Consider the following 17,595-nt stretch of genomic DNA (forward strand, 5'->3'; position numbering starts at 1 on the left):
TTGCATTTTTCCTCAATTTTTTCAGAAATCAAACATAGTAAAAGAGTCAAAATATAATGTTGAAAGCCCAACAAAATGGCTTTAGTTGCATCACAACAAAACAGATTATTGGCCAATGTTTAGCTCATATTGTAGTGTATCTTATTACATCTTTGATGTTATAAATTGCAATATCAATTTGTTAAGATTGGATAATTCAAATTTCAATGATGTATCAGTGTATTGATTTTCATTACTATTCTCATCTAACCGTCAAGCGAGCCCCTCCAATTTATGAGCTTGCTCATCCAATTGCCTATATTAGTATTCAACTTGATTTTGTAATTGCCTAATCCTCTATTTAGTTGTAATGACCTCTATATAAGTTGTGTTGAGTAAAGGTGTTAATCACCTCACTATGATCAAGTCCTTGAACATAACCAAACTTACTACCAAGAACATCAAAACAAATATCATCTATAGTTATTTGAACTCATTGTGATGAAGGACTCAGAGCCTTAAGTATGCAAATGTTCAATCATCTTTCTCTATAATTCATATGAGCATTATCTCTTACCAAAATTAGAAAGAGAGATTATTTTTATAATTGGATAATTATTTTTATTCATAGTCCAAATAAGCCTTTATCCTAATGATTGGAAGCTCATTCCCCTAAATTCTTAGGAAAGTAAGATAAAACCATAAAAATTTATTTGACACATAAAATGCAATTTATTGTTGAAAAAATATCCATGATGTCTTAATCATTTATCAACTCTAGTATCAATTAAATATTTACTAAAAATCATAGTTGAAAGTTAATTATAAGTAAAAATTGACATAAGTAAATATAATTAAATTAAGAAAATTTATATGATACCGATCAAAGGTGAAAAAAAATAAAATAAGATCATTAAATTTGGGGAAGAAAAACAAAACCTTTTCTAGATAGGTGAGAAAATTCTACTGCTCTGACATTAAATGCCATTGACTGCTGAGCATGCAAGGAAACTAAATAGTTGGCAAGACTACAAATAAGCAATGATAGGACCACGAAGACACCACGGTGCATGGAAAACCAAGTGACAATACCACTATTCTACTGATAATATTAACAATGGACCAAGACTATAAACATTTAGAGTAGGTTTAAGCAATGATGGGACCACAAAGACACCACACGGCACATGGAAAATGAGTGACAATACCACTCTTCTATTGATAATACAAATAGTATACCAAGACTATAAATATTTAGAGTAGGTTTAGCCATTATTTTAGGAAATGCTTCTAATCTTTTTAATACTTAATTTTTTTTATCTTTCAAGTATTATAAATTCTAAAATCACTTCCTAAAATCACTATCAAATGCATGAGATTGTGTGAGTCTGAATGAGGTTGTGTGTGAGATCTCCATGTTTCGTTAGATGACAAGTGAGATGCATGTAGCAATTCCTTGACAATAACAACTTTGACTCAAGTGTTCTTGGAAGAATTGTTCACATTCATTGCCATTTTCTTATTATTTCATGCTTTTAGGCCAAAAGTGTACTCAATAAGGTTTGATTATGTGATGATTCATTTATAACAGAATAAATGGATATTCTATTTCATACTGACAAATATATATATATATATCAATGTATTCAATTTTTATTTTTATTTTTGAAAATGAAGGCATTTGTAATTTGAAACTTGTTATGATTAATTAAGAGGATTGTCTTTTCTTTTAAATGATTTGTGAAATGTTTCCTTACTTTGTCTTTGTTGTGACAGTGGAAGCTTTCATGCAAATAAGGTTAATTAAAAAACACAAAGATAAAACGATCACACATATGGTACACAAGGTTTTAATTAACGTGGTTTGACAAACCATGCCCAGTGATGAAAAAATAAAAAAATATCACCAAAATATCGATAATATTTCAAATATCAGAGGTGGTTGAAATGAAATTGGCCATCGATTATCGATCAGGGGATTTTCGACAAAAAATCGAAAATATCGGTGATATATTACCAATATTTTGCTAAAAACCCAAAAATTTGTCAAAAAATCATAAATGAGGAGCCAAAAAAATTGCTACAATATAAAAATTAAGGAAGTTCTAATATTTTATAAATTAAAATTAATTTGATAAGATAAATTATTAATAATTTTAATTATTTAAATAAATTAATGTTAGTAGAAAAAGTTGTTACCACATATTTTTAATAAAATTTTAGAAATTAAATCTCAAATAAAATATTTTATATAAATTAATTTAATTTTCATTTAAAATATAATAAAATATGTTTTAATAAAAGTATTTAAATAATTTTAAAATAAATGAATATAAATATATTAAAGGAATTTAAGCTATTTTTTTATATAAAAATTTGTCAAATATTATCTTTAATTGTACTTGTGTCAATTACACTAAGTAAACAACTTTAATATGTGTATTATTCCTTAATTTATCATTTTTTTAAAAGTTTTCTAAGCATTTTCATTCATTTTGAATAATTTATGTTCAATCGATATTTGTGTAAAAATATCCACTGATATTTCCAATATATCCGCGTTTACCGATGTTTTAAACCTTGACTATGCCTACATCCATAAATGAGAGAGAATCATTCCACTATACAATAGAGAATATTACAGAGAAGAGAACAAGATACAACCATTGGGTTAGGGAAACATCCCATGTTTCCCCACTCCTTGTATCCATGCCCTACCATGAGCCCTCTCGTTCCTCTAGGTACCTCTCATTCTTCCTCACATCTCTATCCACCTCGTATAGTCTCTATAGGCACATCTCCATCTCATGACTTTTTCCCCTCATGGCCTAGAATATTTATAGAGATATTTCCAACAAATTTCCTTATTCTATAAGGAAACTAATATTACAATAATATATTAACTTACAAAATATTCTGTACAATATTCTTTATTAATTAGGAATTTGGGATAATTTCCAACAATCTCCACCTTGGACCAAATTCCATGAAGTCCATATTCAATCTCTCCATGACACAAGTTTTATTTTTTATTTTTTTATTTTTGTATCATATCACCATGAGAGAACAATTGACTTCATCTTCAACTAAAATTCCTTTTGTCTTTGTCTTGTGTGCTCTGTAATATTTTGCTATTTTAGAAATCTTCAACCCAAGCTTTGATACCAATTTGTTGTGACAGTGGAAGCTGTCATGTAAACAAAGTTAATTCAAAAACACAAAGATAAAATGATCATACATAGGTTTTAACATGGTTCGACCAACCATGCCTACGTCCACGGATGAGAGAGAATCATTTGACTATACAATTGAGAACATTATAAAAGATAGAACAAGATTCAACTATTGGGTTCCCAAAACATCCCATGTTTCCCCACTCTTTATATCCATACCCTACTAGAAGCCCTCTCACTCCACCGGGTGCCTCCCATTCTTCCTTATATCTCTATCCACCTCATATAGTCTTTACATGGCCATTTCCATTTCATAACTTTTCCCCCTCATAACCTAGAATATTTATAGGGATATTTCCAACAACTTCCCTTATTCTATAAGGAAATCTAATATTACAATAATATATGAACTTAGGAAATATTCTATACAATATTCTTTACAAAAAGGAATCTTTACTAATTAGGAATTTGAGACAATTCTCAACAATCTCCACCTTGGACCAAATTCCATGAAGCCATTCTTCAATCTCTCCATGACACATGCTTTTTGTATCATATCACCACGAGAGAGCAATCGACTCCACTTTCAACTAAAATTCCTTTTGTCTTCGTCTTGTGTGCTCTTTAATCTTTTACACTTCCAAAAATCTTAAATCCGAAGCTTTGATACCAGTTTGTTGTGACAGGGGAAGCTTTCATGCAAACAATGTTAATTCATGAACACAAAGATAAAATAATCAACACAAACAGTACACGAGATTTTAACGTGGTTCAGGCAACCATGCTTACGTCCATGGATGAGAGCGAATCATTTCACTATATATACATAAAGACCATTATAGAGGATAGAACCAAAACATTACAGAAGACAACCAAATACAACTATTAGGTTCTCAAAACATCCCATGTTTCCCCCTCTTCGTATCCATACCCTACCATGAGCCCTATCACTTCACTGGGTACCTCTCGTTCTTCCTCACATCTCTATCCACCTCGTATAGTCTCTACATGCCCATCTCCATCTCATAACTTTTTTCTCTCATGACCTAAAATATTTATAGAGATATTTCCAACAACTTTCCTTATTCTACAAGGAAATCTAATATTACAATAATATATTAACTTACAAAATATTCTATACAATATTCTTTACAAAAAAGAATCTTTACTAATTAGGAATTTGGGACAATTCCCAATAGTCTTTATATGTTGATGACATTTTATTGGTCGATAATAACACCCATTCTTATGATGAATCGGTGGTTTTCCTCTGCCTTTGTATGGACATAAAGAAGCAAGTTTTGTGCTTAGATTTAAGATCATAAGGGATTGCTCAAAGGCTTTTCAATATGTCTCAAGAGACATACATTAAGAAGATTCTAAAAAGATTTGAGACACACAATTGCAAACCCATAGAAGCTCTAACAAAAAAATGTTATACTTTGAGCCTTGATGAATGCCTTATGTGACGTAAAGTGAAAAAAAAAGACAAGAGTTTCCTATGCAACACTCAAAAGTCTTATGTATGTTATATTATGTACTCAACTTGACATATGTTTTACAATCAGATTGATAAATCGTTATTAGAGTAAGCCAAGACTTGTTCAAGAACAATCCATCAAGAGGATTTTTCATTGTCTTCCAGGCATGATAGATTTTGTTCTGTAAGATCAAAGTGGACACCTAATATTGATAGAATATTGTGATGTAGACACAACTAGTGACATAAATTCATGGTCTTGATACGTGTCTACTACAATGTGATGGTCGATTCTCTTACTAAAACTATTATGAGAGATGTTTTTTACACTTATGTTAGAAGTTTAGAACTTCATAAATTTTGATGTATTTTTGGATATCATTTTTTACCAATATTTTTAGCTATGAGTATTGTTTGCATGTGTGCATTATGAATATGAATTCCTTGGATAATTAATACCATATATTGCATAAACTATTTCATTTTTTCTTTTTCATCAAGCTTACATTGGCCCCTTAAATGGTTATGTTCAAACAAGAAGCAAGATGATAATTCTTTTGTCACTTAAAAACCTAGCAAAATCAATCAAATTTAAAATGTTAATTGCCTTAGTTGGGCTAAGATGAACACTTGTAACAATCAAATATGAAATTATTCAGCAATTTCATAAACCATGAATGAAGTTGAATGCAAGATCTTAAACACGAGTTTGATAAGTGATTAGGCTAAAAATCTCAAGTTAATCTCTTTTGAGGCAACTAGACTAAGATTCATACAACTTATGAATGTGATAAAGTCATCCTAGTTATGGGTCTGACAATATATTTATACTATATGTGCTATTTATGACTATTTAAGGGAGTGATTGGATATGTCTCTGCTTTAACAATATGTGAACCCTAATGAACTATTAAATAGATGTTATACCCTTGAATTTAAAACCGTTCTGAAATATCGGTTAGATGTCTTTACCTTAGCGTGTTATCCAAGGGTTATGATAGATACAATCCAATGAGACATGTTTAAAAAGTTGTTAAGTTTTAATGGATTGCATGAGTGACTAAGGATTATTGTCACTAACGCATCTTTATTATAGCTCAGAGTGTAAACAATTATATATAGAGGTTAAAAATGTTTGATCTAGTGTTTTTAGTAAGCTTTGGGTTTAGATGAGATATTTTTTTAGTTATGTGTTATGTTAGATGGGGATTTAACATAAGCACTCATATTTTTCATCTTCTTATCATGTTGCACATTATTTTATTTATTTATTTACTTTTGATATGGGGAGAAGACTAGACATGAGATTTAGAGAAGAAAGTTCATTTTATGGAAACCAATGTGAATGAGAGAATAAATTCTAAATCAATTTTGGACTTGATCTATATTCATTACCCATGTTTGGGTAAGGTTGTTTGAATTAAATTCAAAATGTGTTTTTGAATTCATATAATTAGAGAGAGATCTATCAATTGATTTAAATTCAAACATGTATTTATCTTACACTAGATTATATTCTATAAAAAAAGTGACCATTGGTGTAAGTTACTAATCAAATCATCAAACCTCTACTAAGAGGTATTTATTTGATAATATCTATATGTAAAATCAAAATAGATGATAATCCAAAACTCTATTCATTCTCTAAATGAAATGACATACGAATCTTGGAAAATCACCAAAGGAAGTCAATAAACATGTAAAGTTCTCACTAGGATATACTAATAAAATAAGAACTTTAAGAATGAAAACACATTCAAATTGTGGCTTACCTTAAAACCTAATTCAATAGCTACATATGATACAAACTACACTGAAATCTAATTATAAAAGGTATTAAAAAACATTAAAAGATTTATGTAAAATTGATTTATATACTATTGGATCACTTTTCAGCCATTGCATTAAGGGTTCTCATTCCTATTTAAATCCATATTTTCCTTTTAGGTTGTGAAGAACACTAGTAACCATTTTCTCACTCCCTTGAGCTTTCTCTTCAATGCATGGTGGGTATGTTTGGTTGACAAGAAAATCCTTTCCATTTTTTATCCTCAAATAAGTTTTCCTATTGGATTTTCTAAAAAAATGAATAATGGATTAGTTCATTAGGGTTCTACCATCCATTTCCTTTGTTTTCATTTGGTTTAGGTTGGAGTTAAAATCCATTTTCATTTGTGCGAGTTCAAGAAGAGGTTGAGATTGAGCTTGGTGTGAACTCCAAGTGTGCTTTGGAAGAAGAAGGTGGATAGTTGAAGTTGAAGAGTGCTAGTCAAGTGGTCTTGGAAGGATTAGTTGACTTGAATTATGTAAAACCTTGTGCTTAGTTGTTGTTCTTCATAGTGGATGTTTTTGATCGCTTGTAGGCATGTGATTTTTGAACTCTTCAGAGATTTCCCACATCAAATCTTGGTGTTATCTCCTTATTATCTCTATTTCTTCATTAGTTAATTTTCTTGGTGCTTATCTTGGTTGAGAAATTTATCCTATTTTAATGAGTAGATTAGTAGGCAATTTGAGCTGAAATTTGATGGTTTTATCCTTGAAATTAATGGTTTTAGAATTTTTAACTTTTTTTTAGTTCAAAGTAAAGGGTATTTGAAGTTGTGTTTAAAATAGTTGGAATTAATGAAAACTCTTATTGGGGAGTATAGTTAGTTTTGTATAAGAATTGCATTAATATACTTGTTTATAGAGTGTTTGATGTATTCATTCTTGCATGTGATTTGACTTGTTTATTGTAAAGAATTCAAGGAGAAAAATATTAACATTAAAAAATATGAGGAGGAAGAATCATTCTTAGGTGATGATTGCTATGCTCTACTGTCCTGAATACCAAACATCAATTATAAAGCAACTTTGGCTGATAAAAAAACTAGAAATGGAGTTACTACGATTTTTGTAGTACTTCGAGGATTGTCCTCAATGAAATGGCCAATGGAAGTTGTCAAAACTAAGTGATTTTTTTTTTATCTAATTCTTTAAATGAGAATATATGAAATTGATTTGAATAAATTTGATTTTACTAAAATAAATCTAATTAAATTTCAAGAGCATTATTGCTTTCCAACTCAAATGATTCAAGATGGGGTTTTCGCAATCCAACTTTGAGCATAAGGTATTTAGAATGTATTATCAAACGTGATCAACCTGATTTCCATACCAAGAAACCTCAAATAATTAGGGATCAAGAAATACCAAGAATACCTAGTATCAAGGAATGGATTGTACCATCCCCTAATCTCAACTAACATTAGAGGGTATTTTGATTTCAATGCCAATGTTTTAAACTTCATTTAATCCATTATTAAGTTTGATACACCATTATTTCCCTTTGGCACTAATCTTAGGCTTTCATGTTTTACATCCCTAAATGGCTTTTTAGCTTATCATGTGTGTGTTTTCACATAACAAATCATTAAGGAAAGATAAAGACCATTCTTGAATTTAAAGAAACTAGAAACCATAATTTTATTAATCTAAAGAAAAGAAAAACCAACTAAGATCCTTCAATGTCTTCTTCTTTCCTAAGAATCTTCAAAGAATTCTCTATGTTTCTTTCCAAAACCTAAAATTAGGGTTTTTATAGCAAAAGCAAAAACTAACTTGTGACATACTTATTTCCCAAAATTACCTAAAAATGACTAAAAAAGATAATAAAATTTTGATTTCTAGTTGTGTGAGGCCACTTAGATCTAATGTAGTGCCCAAGATGCAATTCCAAGGCAGAGGAGGTGAAATCTCAAAGTGGTACTGGTCCGTTTTGATTTAGCATGATTTCAAAATGGATTTCAAAATGGTAAGTTGTGATCCTTCCTTTGGCAGTTTGCAATTTCTAATTGGGGCTTATTTCAAAATGAATTTTGAAATCATAGGTTAAGATCTTCTATTGTTAGGTAGTGATTTTGAAATTTGGGTCATTTTAAAATCATAAGTTGAATTTCAAAATCACCATTTTGAATTCAAAATGGTCCTTTATTTCTACCTAATTTTCAAAATCATAAGTTGAATTTCAAAATCACCATTTCAAATTTGAAATGCTCCTTCAGTTATGCCCAATTATCTTCAAATAGTCATAACTTCATCATTTTAGTCCTAATTTCCACACTATTTGAAGATTTGGACTCCTAACTTCTTAAGCTTCAAAAATATAGATAGCTTGCCCAAAATTGATCATGAAAAGTGCTTTAAAATTTACCTTAAAGTGAAAGTATGTGTAGTTGCTAGATCTTAAAATCTAATTCCCACATTGAACTTCATTATTTGGCATCCAACCTTTTTTCTCATGTTTTCTTGCCCTTCATCTTTCTCCATAACCTTCATTTATCATGTCACATATGATGCATTACACCATTTTCATTTGCCAAAGTTCTCATCAAGCTTCACAATCCTTGGAGCTCTGTTTATGTATATTTAGCCCTTTCACTACCATAACGAAAAGTAACTTTTTCAACTTGCATCCTTTTCACCTCTTAAACCTATAATTTAACTCAAGATATATGTTAGACTTATGGCTAGGATCTTAGCAATAATTCGAGCTAAGTTGTGTGAGTTGAACCTTTATATTGAATAACTCATTATTTATATGGGCCAATAAAGCACAATTTGCAGAATCAAGGTACTTTTTCAAATTGTTAAAAAACACTTCTTCACCATACCCCTACTTCCCTATAGGTGTAATTCATAGTTAAGATTTATCCACAATTAGTACTAGATTGGGTTTATGCTACAAAAATCATTTTCAGTAGTTAAATCTCAAATATGAAACCTCATCAAGAGGGTACTTCTATTGGGAGACCACTTTTTTTTTTTTTTAATCAACAAATATCATTCTCATTGGAAAGTAAGAATGCAATATTTTTTTATAAAATACAAAGCAAAAAGGTTTGAAACACCATTAAATTTGGTTGGTCTCTATCTAAGGTGTTGGATAGAGAAGATAGACTAACAAATGTTGTCAAGCCTAATTTGAAATGGTATAGAAGTGAAAATGATGCTAATAAGAACAATGCAAGGGTCATGTATTTATTTTCAATGTCATTAGCATGGATGAATTTTGAAAGATTGCTACATGCACTTCGGCTAAGGGGGCTTGGGATATTCTCCAAGTGACTCATGAAGGAAATAATGCTGTTAAAGTGTCCAAACTTCAAATGTTGACCTTTAGGTTTGAGACTATTAGGAGATTTTCATACAAAATGGATGGATAGTATGAATTCTAGTTTTAATCTTGGAGAACCTATTTCTAACTTTAAAGTTAAAAAAAAATAAAAAAAATAAAGTTCTCTCTCAAAGAGATTTAGAGCAAATGTGATCGCCATTGAGGAGTTTAAGGATGTGGAATTGTTAAAGATGAACCTTGAATCACCTAGGAAAGGGAAATTAGTTGCTTTAAATGCTATTAAAGAATAGTCTCTAAGTTCAAAAAGTGATGATGATGAGAAAATGTCAAAGCGAAAATTTACAAAGTTTGCTAAAAAATTCAAGAAGTATATGAAATTAAGAAAATCCAAGAAAAAAATCTAAATAATGCTAAGAAAATAGAGAAGATCAATGGGAAAAGAGAAAAATATGGAGAAGGTGTGGAAAAAAAAGCTTGAAATTGAATGTTTTAAATGTGGCGTAGAAGGTCATTTTGCATTTGAATGTCTCTCAAAGGATAAAAAGGTCATACAAACAACTTGGAGTGAATTCGAGTCTAATTAAACAAGTGAAAATAAATCAAATGAATGTTGTGAGTGCATTAACTTCATTGCCTTTGTGACAAATGTCAATAGATAACCTCCCTTAAAAAACCTTAAAGTGAGTTAAGTGACTTCGATGATAATGACATGAGTTTTCACATAGCTTATAAGATACTATGCAAGGAATGTTTAAGCCTAAAAAAGGAAAATGTGAAGAAAAATTCCTACTATGAGTAATTAATGAAGCCATCAATTTCATGCTTCTTCAACAGCTAGTCCTTTAGGCTACCCTCATATTTATAGGTGAGCATCAACAACTTTTTATTAGAAACGTATGTTAAGTGAAATAAATAAGTTTGTGGCATAATGTGTTGTATGTTAAAGAAATAAAGAAGCAAGAACCTTGAATCCATTAATCATTTCAAAATTAAGAGACTAGGCAAGTTTAACACTTTAGAAAAGTCATTTAGTAAAGTTATCTAATTAATGATCCATGTCTAACATAATATGTGTCAATATGAAAGTTGTGAGCTCAATCACTCCTATGATTAAGTCAAACCTCATTATATAATATAGCAACCATGCATTACAATGACTAAAAGAGATTGCTCACTTTATTTAATGATTATATTGATTCGTTCCCAATTGGTGTCTCAGCTGATTCGTGTCCTCTCAATGGTCCCTGACAGTGGTGCCATTTGATTCATGTCCAGCTGGTGTCTTGATTTTAGTCCTCAGACGGGAGCAATCAACAAAATTTATAACCTATTACACCATGTACTAGGATAGCCTTAGCTAGCATAGCATAGTGGCTCTAGGGTCGTTCACTGGGATGGGTTTTCACTCTACAATTGATATTAATTCAAAGTTGAATTGGTGCCTTTTCATTTCAAGGTTAGCTTTAAAAGAAAACATAAAGATGTTTAAATGAAAAAGGTTTGGTTTTAAACTAACCAAAAATAGTAACTGATTTTACTTACAAAGAAAAGTGTTTCTTGGAGTTTCAGATCACTAGGCTCAGATTCCTCATACAAAAAGGGAGTTCCGGTCACTTGTTTCTTTTCCTCGCATTAGAGAATTAACATATAGTTAATTCTCTAACGGGTGCGGTACAGATGCTTCCCTTTAATGGGTTCAAACACTAAATCCCTCTCACTGATGCAACTTGCAATGGCTCATGCCTCTCACCTAGCATTTGCCATTCAAGGTGATCTTTAACCTTGGATTACCCGTCTCAAGCTCGCAAGAGATAACTAATGGATGTCTCCGTGGAGTCCAAAAGCTTACCAAGTGTTGGCTATTCTAGAAAATCCTACCTTTAAACCACCTCCCAAAGGCTCGCAAGAGATAAACAAGTTCATCTCAATGGATGAAGATCACTTGCCTTACCAAGTGCTGGCCTAGGTGATTTAAAGGCGTTTTAAGTTAACTAAAAAGATAAAAACCATTAACAGGTCATATTTTCTCTTCATTAAAAACTAAAACAACAAAACTTCCAATTTATGCATGAGGAAACTTACCTAGCTTTTTTCACTCCAAGAGACGAAGAGCCTAGCCTCTCATCCTCTGAGGAAAAATCCTCAGAGTTTGATTGGCTAGAAATAAAAAGAACGAGAAAACAAAAATATATAGGAAAAACAGAGCAAGTGCTCTGTAAAATATATTTCTTGCTTATACAAAAGGTTCTCTCCAAGAACAAGCTCTCGAGAGATCCCTCTCTTTGTCAAGAAGATTACAACTATATATAAGAAGTTATTCACCCCTTTGTTCTTACTTAAGGACTAAGGAATCCTATGATAGGTGGGTTACAAGGAGAGTTTGGGGATTTAGACATCAAATATCTAAAGCAAAATATCCCAAGATGTCGGTCACAACAAATATCTAAAGCAAAATATCCCAAGATGTCGGTCGAAAATATTAGGAAGCTTCAGGAGAATACCGCGACACTGTATACTGAGAGAAAAACTCTCCGGGTAAGCGTTATCAGAAGGTCCGGATATGTCTATTTGGAGAAGTTGAAACATCCTCCTCTCCCATCCGGCTGTGAGATATCTAGATGTAAAATGTCGGCGCACGGAACGTCCTCCTTTCCCATCTGGATGTGAGATATCTCGCGCCACCATCTTGTCCGGATAAACTCCATTCGGATTCCCCTGGGTGGACATGTGGCGCGCTCTCCTATTCCGACTCCCTCAGGGAGAAGCACACGACACTTGTGAATCTCACACCTGGACGATAGCATATCCTATCCAGATATGTTGTCCGGATCATTGTTACGCCGCCATCCTGTCCGGACGCCCTGTCCGAACATCTTTTGCTCCTTGTATTCCAGATTTGCTTATGGCAAAGGACTTCAAAGCTTTGGTTCTTCATGTTTATGAGCTTTCCATTGCTTTGCCATGGATTCCAAATAACTCTCCTCAATCTTTGATTGCTTTGGTGATAAAAAAGCTATCAAAACACCAAAACTTAACACAATTTGATTAGAATTGATTGCAAGGGTCCTTAATATGTTAATTGGGTTAAAAGGTGATACCTACTACTCAAAAGTGTTTATAAGAGTTAATTACAAGCTATGGAATAGCACTTTTTGAGTAGTAATCATATATGTATATGTATATATTAATTTGAAAGGTATTAATAACCATAAACTCCAACACGTTCCTCATGCTATGCAATTAACAAGGTTTGCTAAAACCATTGCTTATTCTTTCATAAGATGTTTTAATATCTCCATGGATTTTGCTGAAGGTCTACCACCTTTCAAAGGGAAGCAAACTATAACGGTTGTTATATATTATCTCATACAATAAAATCACTTTTGTCCCTAATCATACCCTTATACAACCTCTACAATAGCTTGACTTTCATGGAAAAACGTTGTCAAGTTGCACTTATTATCAATACTTGCATATGTTATATTTAAGTAAATATCCATGCACACAATTCAATATTAAAATAAAACTTTGGTAAATAAATTAATTTTAATTATCTTTTTTTATACTCTACATTATTTTATTTAGACAAAATTGATTGTTTTATTCTACTTATCCTAGTTTAAGGCTATACATACTTTCTTATGGCTTACATTGTTTGTGAAGACTCAAAGTTGTAATACAATCAACTTGGGAAAATACAAGTATTGTGAGTTATGAAAAGGATAATGACTTTTAGGAAGGCATAAAGTTGAGATTAGGAAATTGAAAATTGAGTGTTTAGTTTAAGTGAAAAATAGAATTCTAAAGTTGAGCATTTAAGCACCCTAATCAATCACTCAAGTATTTATTAAGAGTGGACAAGCATTGACAAGGGTCGCTCAAGCTTTACTTAAAAGGTGCTTGAGCATTCAAGCCCTAAATTACCCAGTTTGGACAATTTGCAAAGTTTCCAATTTTAGTCATTTTACAAATTTGTGTTTGTTTGGAAATTATCATTTTGAAGTCTTGTCCTACGTGCACTAGGTTTCACCCATGTGTGTGTGTTTATGTATATATAAATTGTGATTTGTTATTTGATCATGATGTACCCTAAGCCTACAATCATTGCTTTTTGCTTTTAACCCAAAACTCTCAAACTGATTTACCAATGTTCAAGGCTTTGTAGTAGACTCTTGCATCCTCCTTAAGGTATTGAGGAGTCCATTAAAGAGCACAAAAGTTTTACACCATTAACATGAAGTTAGGAGTAGGTACTAGAGTATATGTCTCAAATAATAGCAACTATCAAACAAATTTATGTACTTAATTCTTCATGATTAAGGGATATTTTACCCCTGAAATCTCTAATCCCATGATTTTTTACATCCATAAAGTCTCTGGGAGACTTTGTGTGAGGTTTTCCATGCATTTTGCATATTTCTTTATGCGAGTGGAGTTATTGAATTATTTAATAATTATCAATCTAATTAAAAAATTTGGTAATTTTTAAGCTAAAATCTAAGAACTACCTATACAACCCATCAGCCACCCCCACCATTGGTAGTTTCACGGTATGAGACATTAAACTTTCATTTTCAAATTTGATTTAAGTGATTTTTAAAAATATAAAATCATCAAGATAATTTTTATACTTTTGTTGTAAATAAAATAAGGAAAACATGATTGTCACTTTTAAGTTTTTAATAAAATTTATAATTAAATGTGAGAAAAACATACATTATAAATATTTTTAAATAAAAAATAATTATATATTGCTATATATATATATATATATTACTATTTTTATATCCTTGAATATATCCAAATTAGATGGATTATCATTTTAATATTAAAGACGTCTTCAAGTTTTGAAAACTATTGTTACGTATTACAAATGTTATCATAAATATATTATTTTCTTCAATAAAATAACTTCAACAAATACGTTATTACTCATTTTATCATTCCGTAATGTTTTTTCTCCAACATTTCTGTGTTTTGATCAATTTTTATCTCATTAATTTTTTGACTAAATTTGATACATCTAAAAATTCAACAAATTGATATTTTTATAATTTATGATATTTTAATCTTTACAAGGTGAAATTTAAATAGGGAAATCAATGCAACATTGAAATAAATGAATTACTATTTTTCCCCTGGCTTGAGTAATCTTATACAAAACTATTAGTGTTGGGTATCCCCTCAAAGTGATTATGTCTTTCTTCTCCCAATTTCCGTTTTTGAGGTCCTAACATGTGAATCAACTTCCAAGTAAGAAGATTAAGCTCAAAGTGATTCCACAGTAATTCAATGTGACATCAAGCTATAGAAAATCAAGTTTGGGTCAAGTAGAGATCACAAGAAAGGAGGAGATGAGATATTGAAATTAGAACTCACTTTTCATAAGATGGTTCACTTATATATCGATAATTGATTTAGTAGAGTTTGGTAGTCGGGATGCTCCGACAGCTTTTCACCTTGAGACAAGGTTTTCCACATAAATGATTTGTTTTTATTTTTGTGATTGCTTTTCAGCACTATAACATGATCATAACAAATAATGTGAAATTGAATTCGACTTTTATCTTTAAGCTTGAATCAAATTAATTGGTTTAGGTGAATCTCTTATTGATTGATTGAAGTGTTTCTTTACCTTAATAGAAGGATTTTTTGAAAAGTTTTTGGTAATAGCAAGGACACAACATTACCTCAAGAATATGTCAATTGATGCATTGAAAAAGTGGAAAATTTAAAGGTGAAATGATAATGTCTCTTCTCAAGGTAAAATTTCTAGCTCATAAAATTTGATAATTAAATCCTAATGCTAAAATTAATGAGTAGAGAGTACATGATTCATAATCGAATACAATAATTCATGATTTGCCAACTTAACCATCTTTATTAGAGTTAGAAAGACTAATATTAGCTAATCAAGATGTTCAACTAAGCATATCAGCCGAAGTTCATCCAAAATTGAAGAGGGAGTTCTCTTTTACAAAAAATAAAGGCAAAATAAATAAATAAGTAAACAAAGATAGAAAAATGCTTTGAGACAAAAGAAAGAATAGAAAATGAACCAAGAAAGGTAGTAAGAAAGAAGTTGACAGATAGAGTTTGAGAAGAGAAATATGAAATGCACTACAAAGAATTAAAATAGAACAATGTTGAATGCTTCCACTATGGTAAGAAAATGTTGGCCAAAGGAAAAAAATCAACTAAAAGTAAATGTATATGCTAATCATGTAGTAAGACTATGTTTGGTTTCTAGAAAGTTCTAAGGAAAGAAAAAATGTGCTAAGAAAAATGGTTTTCTTATGTTTGGTTTCACCATGAGAAATATAAAAGAAAATCAAATATAATTAAAATTTGTAAAAAATTATATATTTTAAAATTATTTAATCTTTATATAATAGAGGAACATAAGTAAAATGAGTTTGAAGAAATATATAAAAATAATTTATTAAGTTTAAACTATTTTTTTCCTTCTATTTTTTCTCTTTATTTTATTTTCCTCACATTTTTCTTCAATTTTCTGGAACCAAACATAGCCTAATATAATATTGAAATGGAATAGAAATTGGAAACACTTTTTGAAGTGATTGAGCCCACTGAAGCAAAGAAACCTACAAAAAAGTTTTCAATCCATGATATTTGTCAGTTCTTCCAAACACCACCTAGAACGGGCATAGTTTTCCGACAGAATTATGAGGTAAATCCTTGACTCTTCAATAGCTTTTAAAAGTTCTGCTGCAATCTCTTCTCTTGGAAGCTCTTCATCTTCCCTAACGGTACGAATCCCTTTCCGATTCAAAGTTCTGTAGAGATGATCTGTAAAATTATGGCGGGTATCTTCACCCATAAAGCTCAAGAAAACATCGTAATTCCATCACGAATAGAAATGGAACATCAAGAAGAAGACGCTTTTAACTCAGCTTAAACACATGCAATTTCTTCATCAAAAGCGAAAAGAAATTGCAGGAGAACACAGGTTGGTGGAAAGACAGCGATGGAATCTCCCTTGCAAGGTGGGGGTTCTGTGTGCTACAAATCTTGTCAAAGGTCTCTACTGGATCCGAACTCTTTTCAATTGTTTACAAATTAGTCTCCATATATAAAAAATAAAAATGGATTTCAATATTTTTAATAATTATTTTATTTTAAATATAAGAAAGAGGTTTGACTCCAGCCATCCAACCATCCACCCATCCACCCACACATGTGATGCCCATAATGCTTCAGCATGACACGTCTCCGAGGAACAAGGAAAGTATATGGAATGCCGTGAAAATCATTTTGTTGGAAAATCATTTAATTTAATTTACATCATTAATGATTGATGTGGGAATGGAAGACGAAATTTCGTCTCACTATAAATGAATTCTTTGAAAATTTCTGAAAATTGTATTATGATATTTGAAATAATAAAAATTTTCTAATAATTTATTTTGTGCATTTTTTATGTATCATTTTTGCATATCCTTATAATTTTCTTTTACATCATTCTATGTACTTGTATTATTCTTTTTTCAGTATCAATGATTAATTAATTAATTATCATAATTATCTTTTACATGCTTAGTAAAAACATTTTGAAGGCTTAAAATGGTATTACTATGGTATCTCACCAATAGGTAACCTAACCTCTGGATTCAAACTCGGTTTTTGCTAATACGTCTTTTCTTTAAAAATGGAGTTACATTAGGGCTTTATTTTTTATTTTATTTTCTTTTAAAAATAAACATATGAAATATAGTTTTTTAACAATAAAAACAAGTCTCACCATCAAATAGAGATGCATATGAAAAATGCGGGTTCACAATCGTATTTCTTAGACTTAAAATATAAAACAATTACTAAATCAA

The sequence above is a fragment of the Vitis riparia genome, chromosome 18, assembly GCF_004353265.1.
Source record: "Vitis riparia cultivar Riparia Gloire de Montpellier isolate 1030 chromosome 18, EGFV_Vit.rip_1.0, whole genome shotgun sequence".
Taxonomy (NCBI): Eukaryota; Viridiplantae; Streptophyta; class Magnoliopsida; order Vitales; family Vitaceae; genus Vitis; species Vitis riparia.